At 35.1% G+C, this 8002-nt stretch overlaps 1 long non-coding RNA gene across 13 annotated transcripts; it reads right to left on the bottom strand.

The window, feature by feature from the left end:
* Positions 1–803: 803 nt before the first annotated feature.
* Positions 804–6426, bottom strand: LOC113294837. 13 transcript variants are annotated; one of them, XR_003332711.1, is made up of 10 exons: positions 6125–6426; positions 3930–4034; positions 3627–3749; positions 2942–3362; positions 2717–2817; positions 2519–2597; positions 2019–2128; positions 1807–1878; positions 1508–1706; positions 804–1213 (listed from the first exon to the last, which is right to left on the bottom strand). It is a non-coding gene; the product is annotated as an uncharacterized LOC113294837 (long non-coding RNA). The 13 variants fall into 13 exon arrangements; XR_003332706.1 differs by having other exon boundaries at positions 2519–2817; positions 2942–3039; positions 3157–3362; XR_003332700.1 differs by having other exon boundaries at positions 2519–2817; positions 2942–3388.
* Between the last annotated feature and the right edge of the window lie 1576 nt (positions 6427–8002).

Raw genomic sequence — 8002 nt, 5'->3', positions numbered from 1 at the left:
AACTATAGTTTAAGACATGAACAATGAAAATGGGAATGGGTGGTGTGGGAACATTGGTCCACGTAGAAGGCTTAAAACCTGGAGATTCAGGAGGTTATGGGGTTCTGGAGACTTTTAGATGATCAAGGAGGGCTTACTGCAGACGATGATAAACGAGAGTGGAGCACCAATCCAAAAGGTACCTTTTCTATTAGTTCTTGCTATGCTTGCATGATCAAGGACAAATCATATCTTCTAAATTTCCTAATAAATACATTTGGAATAAGACAATTCCTCCTAAAATTAGTTTCTTAGTGTGGGATGCTGCAAATAGAGCTATTCCTACTCTCTCCATGTTGTCTAGAAGGGGTATGACAGTAGTAAACATTTGCGCGTTTTGTAATAACAGTGAGGAGTCAGTAGAGCATTTGTTCCTTCACTGTTTCTTTATTAGGCAGATTTGGGGTCATTTTTTACAGCAACTGGGTTCGTTTGGGTTCATCCCACGACAGTTATCGTATTCCTTTTACTACGCCAAATCAGGGTAGTTTTGACAGGTCAGGTCTGTCAATAATACAGGTTTTTGACAGTCCTCTCCTGTCAGATGGCCTGTCATATTTTAAGGTGTCAAAAACCTCATTTGATGGTAACCTACCGTCAATAAAAATTAATGATAAACTACAGGCTATGCTTGTCAGTAATTTTTGACAGACATTGTTTGTCAATCAATTCAAAATTGATTTATTAGCCTGTAAATTATTCTTGATAATTATATAAATAATTTTTTTATCTTTTAATTAGTAATTAAAAGAAACATTAAGACATTCTTAACTTCAAAATAAATTTCCATAAATCGTAAATGTTTAACCTCAAACGGATTCTTCGTCCAAACAACATCCAACAAGACGGCATAAGAAAAGTCCACAACAGACAAGAAGAGTAAATTCTTTCGAAACTACGGTGCTAAAGTCTAAAACTACAGTGACATGGTTTATTACCGATAAGGATGAACACTTCCTTTCGGCCAATTGATCACCTGCCCAAGCATGATATCACCAAGAGTTCCATCTTCATCATATAATTCTGCATCTCTGTCAAATATTTCTTCAACACATATATACACATGCTCCATTGGGGTAGCAGCATTATTGAAAGTTCCCAAAGCAATGGTTCTCCCTCTAAAGTTTTTAATGAAGCAGTTGCTAGCAGCAGGCAGGTTGGACTCATCGGGCGCCTAGATGCAGCAATACCAAACAAAAAAAAGGTTCAGCAATACTAAATAAGGTGAATGCTAAGATGTACGAGTCAGAAAGTATTAACTAGTCGGATCTCTACTGTAGTTATTAGCAATAACTAATTCAAAATGACTATGAACAAGGTGATTTCTCACATAAACAGGAAATTTCAAAATTCCAATCTAATGTGAATGAATGACAAGCATGGAATCACCCTTACATCTTTGTTTATGCTTTTCCAGATTGTTTATGAATTTAACAAATTACTTTCTAAGATTTAATATTGATTGTACCTGATTAGATGACGATGACGATGAAATACATCTTTGCACGAGTGTCCCAACTTGTGTTTGGAGTACGAGACCGCATACTTCTGTTTTCTTGTTGTACTTTACGAAGAGTCTCTCTACTTAATGCCGAAGCATGCATCTGGGTCTTGGTAACACCTCCTCCCATTTCTCGTACATAACCTTTTTGATCACGCCCACATGTCTGAGAACGAGACATTAAAAGTAAGGAAGTAAGGGTACTCCGTTCACCAGTGGAGAAGATTAAAATTCACAAAAGATATACTAACTATGTTCTTAATTACCTTAGCAATAGCATCATTGTCGATATCATTCTGACCTTTTGGATCAGCATCTACGAGTTCTTTAATTTTCCTCTACAAGATCAAAAATAATCTAGATGTAACTACATACAGAAGGAATTACTTATCCAATAGCCTGATAGAGAAATTTGAGTTCTCTATTCACGCAAGGACAAAGTCACATACAAAATCATAAGAATTTGATTTAGTCTTACAATTTTAACATCAGAGGCGGATGTGGATGCGGGATCATTTATGGTCATGGTTACATAGGTTGTCGCAAACACCACAATCTGTTAATTTCACCCGTTGGACTCTCCTTTTCCTGCAATTAATGAATGACAAACAAACACATTATTTATCGAACCAAAGAGTGAATCATGATTGATCTCATTATCGACTACAGTTCAGATTGCTGCTAATTTATTATGAGTGGTAGAAACACTCTTCCATCCAAGTAAACAGTGGACTCAGGATGCATATAACGTTGTGCTGCAATGCTGCAGACGAAATGAAAAATGCATGATGTTCCATATCTCTGTTATCTTAAAAAGTGGGATGGCAGAACATAGTAGAAATGAACCCTTTGTGGTTCCTAAACCCTTATGGACTGGGAATAAGTTACTCTAATGAAAAGGTTCCAACAGCTGAGTAAGTAATTCAGACAAGAAAGGTAGTCAAAATAAAACATAAGGGAAGATATGTAGTAATTTACCAGGTCGTATATTGTGCGAGAATTCCTTTCCTGCAACATGATTGTAGTAGCTCAACAGATTCTCTAGCCTTTCTACCAGCTGCACGACGTTTCTTATCCTCATCAGTATTGCAGAAATCAACAAAACTTTCCCAATCTTCTGTTTTTGCAATTAAGCGTTCAGGCATATTTCTTTTCATCTCGGCAATAGTGTCATACTTATCCAACACATGTCGAAGCTGATGCTTCCAGTTTCTCCAAAAAACGTTCGCCTTCGTCAGTATGTTAGGCTTATAAATTTCAGCTACCTCGTACTTAACCTGCAAATTAAAAATTATAATAGAGGCAAATTAAATTTCAGCAACCTCATACTTAACCTTCCATTTTATCATGTACTGATCATAAAAATTATAAAGGCAAATCAAATAAGAACAATTCACTCACAGCGACGTTGTTCCATATATCGTCTTTGATGCTTTCTGAAACAACCGTCCAAGAATCAATTGCAGGACGAGAATGTGCCCATACTATCTTTCCAATTTCTGTCACAAATTGTTCTGAACCGATATCACAAGGGCGCCCAAATTTGTCGAATATAATCTGCTTGCAGTTGCTAATGAATGAAGTGCTCAAACATTACAATATTTTGATTTACGCACTTGTTGGATATGAATACTAGACAACCGATATGGTTTACCAACTGCATCACTAGGATATAGCCTTTCACTGTCAGCTACCTCATCTGTGGAAGTGTTACGTTTTCGTTTATTGCATTTGTGGTTAACTGCAGGGAACTGCTAGATTGTACACACTCCTTTGTTCCCCTTGACAAACATATCTCATCAAAACACCAAACTGTAATCAACTGCTAAGGGTAGAAGCATCAGACTCCTAAACACAGAAAAACCACTTAAAGAAAAGGACTTTAACCTAGAGAATTCTTTGCCAGTTTTCAAACCCAACCTAAAAACCCCTAAATGTAATCTGAGCGACTTATGCATACATCAAACAATTTGATCGATCAAGATATTAAGTAACATACATAGTTATTGAATTACAAAACGAGTACTAATCCCATGTTTTTAAAATTGAAAATAAAAACAAAATTTGAGTAAATTTAGTCACTAACCTGAACAGGTCTTCAGTTGCAATTAGGTTGAAGCTAAATGAGAGTATATGATTTACAAGTGAATCCAGCAAGCATCCTCCCCTGCTAAGTTGATCGAATGAGAGGATAAAAAGTCACCACTTCCTTAGACAAATCAAATACAAAACATTAAGCAACCCAAAACATTATATTGATTCATCGGAGTCAAAAGAAAACCTAGTGCAGATAAGGCATAGAATTTGTCAGTGAACACAATGCTGTCTACATTAGTTTCTCCTAGCAGTGAAAAGGAAAAACAAAATTTGAGTAAACTTAGTAACTAACCTGAATAGGTCTTCAGATGCAATTAGGTTGAAGCAAAATGAGAGTAGATGATGTACAAGTGAATCCAGCAAGGAAATTAACGTCTCGCAAATAGTAGTGCACAATCTAACCAGGTTTCAAAAACAAAAGAAGCGCTTATAAGCAATGGTGATAGAATCTAAGTAGTTCAAACATCTCGTAAACATATTCCAAGCAAACAAACATTCAATGTCTAGGTGGTAAATGACGACACAAATAACACAGTTACACTCCTATAGATGGTTAACACCTAAATTCACTTTTGTGCTCATCACAGAATTAGTAAAGATTCTTACAGATCAGTCATATCATTTGATTCAGAAGAGATGCCTAACACCATTAAAACTTCACTTTCTATAGATGGTTCTCTTGAAAACAACCTTCTCTTTTGCAGATTTGTTTTTTCAGGCATTTAAAACTTGCTTATGAACATCAAAACACCTTGTCAAACTAATAGAATACAGAGTCTGCAACATTTGTGCCCCAAAAAAGTTAGTAGTCACTAGTAATTGTTGAATGACGCAACATTCCATTTCTAACTAGTAGAAGTTAAAGGTATTTCAGAATGTATAGTCGAACAAAGAGTTCTAGTAAATAGTTACTGGTTCCCGTACAAGCATTATGGAAACTTTGAAAGTTCATTTCAAACACGTAGAGCAGTAAGGAAAAGAAGGAACACAAGCAAACAGACACTTAATACACAATTTTTTCGGCAGGATTAGTTAGAAGAAAATAACAAGAGAATTGATAAGATATAAAATTGGAATAAAACAGGACTGTCATTAAGATGATCATGGGAGACCGGAGTACGGTTTCTCATATGTTTGTAGACCCATAAGCAATGGTGATAGAATCTAAGTAGTTCAAATATCTCGTAAACATATTCCAAGCAAACAAACATTCAATATCTAGGTGGTAAATGACGACACAAATAACACAGTTACACTCCTATAGATGGTTAACACCTAAATTCACTTTTGTGCTCATCACAGAATTAGTAAACATTCTTACAGATCAGTCATATCATTTGATTCAGAAGAGATGCCTAACACCATTAAAACTTCACTTTCTATAGATGGTTCTCTTGAAAACAACCTTCTCTTTTGCAGATTTGTTTTTTCAGGCATTTAAAACTTGCTTATGAACATCAAAACACCTTGTCAAACTAATAGAATACAGAGTCTGCAACATTTGTGCCCCAAAAAAGTTAGTAGTCACTAGTAATTGTTGAATGACGCAACATTCCATTTCTAACTAGTAGAAGTTAAAGGTATTTCAGAATGTATAGTCGAACAAAGAGTTCTAGTAAATAGTTACTGGTTCCCGTACAAGCATTATGGAAACTTTGAAAGTTCATTTCAAACACGTAGAGCAGTAAGGAAAAGAAGGAACACAAGCAAACAGACACTTAATACACAATTTTTTCGGCAGGATTAGTTAGAAGAAAATAACAAGAGAATTGATAAGATATAAAATTGGAATAAAACAGGACTGTCATTAAGATGATCATGGGAGACCGGAGTACGGTTTCTCATATGTTTGTAGACCCAACCAACCTATCGAAAGGAAATTACAAAGGAAATTAACGTCTCGCAAACAGAGGTCACAGTATCTAACCAGGTTTCAAAAACAAAAGAAGCTAAGGTTCATTACTCGTGGCTACATTTTCTTCGTGCAAGACAAAACATTGTAATCTAATTCCATGTTTTTAAAATTGAAAATCTGATATCAACAAAGGAAGCATTAAATCATTGGATTTGACCCTAGTTTCCATCATCAGTGCATAAGGAACACATTCTACTCTAATCCCCCAAAACAAGACTCCATTTGTTCCTTAAGTCCTAACAAGATTTACATTGGGACCCAATTAAGAAATATTTTGATGTCATTAAGGGAGAGCTAGTAATTGAGATAAGTGAGTCTCCGTTCATAACCTGAAAATCAAATTAGACAGTATTCGCCAGCTATGGTTTCATAAATCTGAAACTGCTCTATCTTCATTATAATTAGCAGAAATTATACCTTTAAATGTTGTAATCGAAAGTTGATTATAAAAATTCTCATGGAATTACTACTTTTTAGTTTGCTGTTTCTAAACCCTTTAAACCCTAGATTTACTAGACCTTGTTTGAGTGTTAAATTGAAATAAAGATGGAATGACTGAGCACAAATTATACCTCAAAACTTCGATCCGCAGCTCCAGCGACACCAGCAGAAGAAGAAGAAAATTGGGAAAGTTAAGATTGAAATCGAGATGAATATTGGATAAAATAGTATCGGATCTGAGATGAGAATCCTCCAAAACGAAATCGAGATATTAGAATCAAACCCCCGACTGAATCAAATCCGCCGAAGAAGATTGAAACTAAATCTAGGGTTCCATTTTTTTTCGTTTCTAGGGGAAGTCGAAAGAAGAGAGAGAGAAAAAATTTGGAAATAAAATAGAGTAGTAAAACTTATCCGATAAATGAAATGCCACGTCAAAAATGAAATCCAATCACGGCCTCACTAATTGTATATATAATTTGATACAATTTAAAGAGCTATGGTTAAAAGCTGAACAAAGCTCGAATTCTAGAACTTTTGATTCGATTTGAGAAAATATAGATCAATAGAATATGTGGGTTTTGAAATCTTTTGGGTGTTTTTATCGGCACAAGAGATCGGGTAGGTGATGAGTACTTTCCATGTAATATACGTACCATAATCTTTTTTCTCTTTCACTCTTTCTCTCTCACGATTGTTTCTCTACTGATATCTTGGGTTTCTTCATTAAAACTTTTTCTAAATGCTTTTGATTGTTTTGTTGTTTTGCAGGTACCTTTTCTTAACGATCTTAATGATTTGAGCTTATTCATAGAAGTTATCAAGTATATTAGGGTTCTTTTGGTTCAATCTGGCTAGAGTTTTTTGGTCCAATAGTTAGGGTTCTTTCCCTTTTTTCCTCTCTTATTCTCTTTTTAATCTATTTTTTGAGCTTAGATCACGATGTATCATAACCCACTGACAGAGGTAAAAGTCTAAACCTGGAATTCATAGCTTACATTTTGTTTTAATCCATAGAGTAACTATGGAATTTCGAAAACGAAATATTGGTAAAAATCTAAATTCATCATTTTTTAATCTGTATCTTCATGTATGATAATATTGAAAGGATCAGGACTACCTCCTACCCTTACAAATTATATTAAAGTGAGGTGCTGGGGTATTTACACCAGGGCATTCTACAAAGCTGAACAAATTAGTAGCATTCGTATAATTGCTTCAGTTATCATGTTTAATAAAAGAACCAGAACAACAAAGTCCACAAGGCAGAAAATATAGGTTCTGTTCTTTACTCCAAATATGCAACAAAATCGGGTTCTACTAATTACCTGTGACTCCGAATTGTTTGTCTTTACCAGATATTCTAGATGGAACTGCTATCATGTCTTCTTCTTCTTCGCTGATTGGTTGTATGTTTAGTTTATGTCATTCAGTGTATTTAATTTGGACATTGTTTTAAATTACAGGATGGTTCTGCGTCAATGCTTAAGAAATTCTCAAAGCAGGCTGAAATTATCAAAAGCTCAAGATCTGGCCCTAAGAATTTTGAATCTCATGAAGACAAAGCCAAGGAGTTGTAGTCAGCAATTGCGTAGTATCTTCATGTTAGGGGTAGCTCTAAGGTACGTGTATTTTACATTGGTTAGGTTAATGGTATCCTCTCACTTATGCAAACTGTGAATCTGATTTAGAGGATAGATGAAGGAAAATTTGTCGAACTCTCCATGCTATAGAGGGAGAAACTGCTGCTCATAGTTGAACAAGGTTAGCATTCGTACATCTAAGGTTATTTACACGATCCTTATATCCTGTTAGATGTATTCATGCTAACCCAATTCAAACTATACACTAATACTATTACAATTTATGTTGATGCTCGGCTAGCTTCAAGTAGAGGTAACTACATAGTCATGCATTATCATATGGCAGTCATTAATGTCGGTGTTCATATATATCGGGTGAACTGGAAAGTTGCATGTGCATTATTCTGTTTTGTTTCTTTTGACAAG

Source organism: Papaver somniferum, chromosome 7 (assembly GCF_003573695.1).
Source record: "Papaver somniferum cultivar HN1 chromosome 7, ASM357369v1, whole genome shotgun sequence".
Lineage (NCBI taxonomy): Eukaryota > Viridiplantae > Streptophyta > Magnoliopsida > Ranunculales > Papaveraceae > Papaver > Papaver somniferum.
Note: the sequence above shows the minus strand (reverse complement) of the source record. Positions and strands in the feature narration are given on the sequence as shown.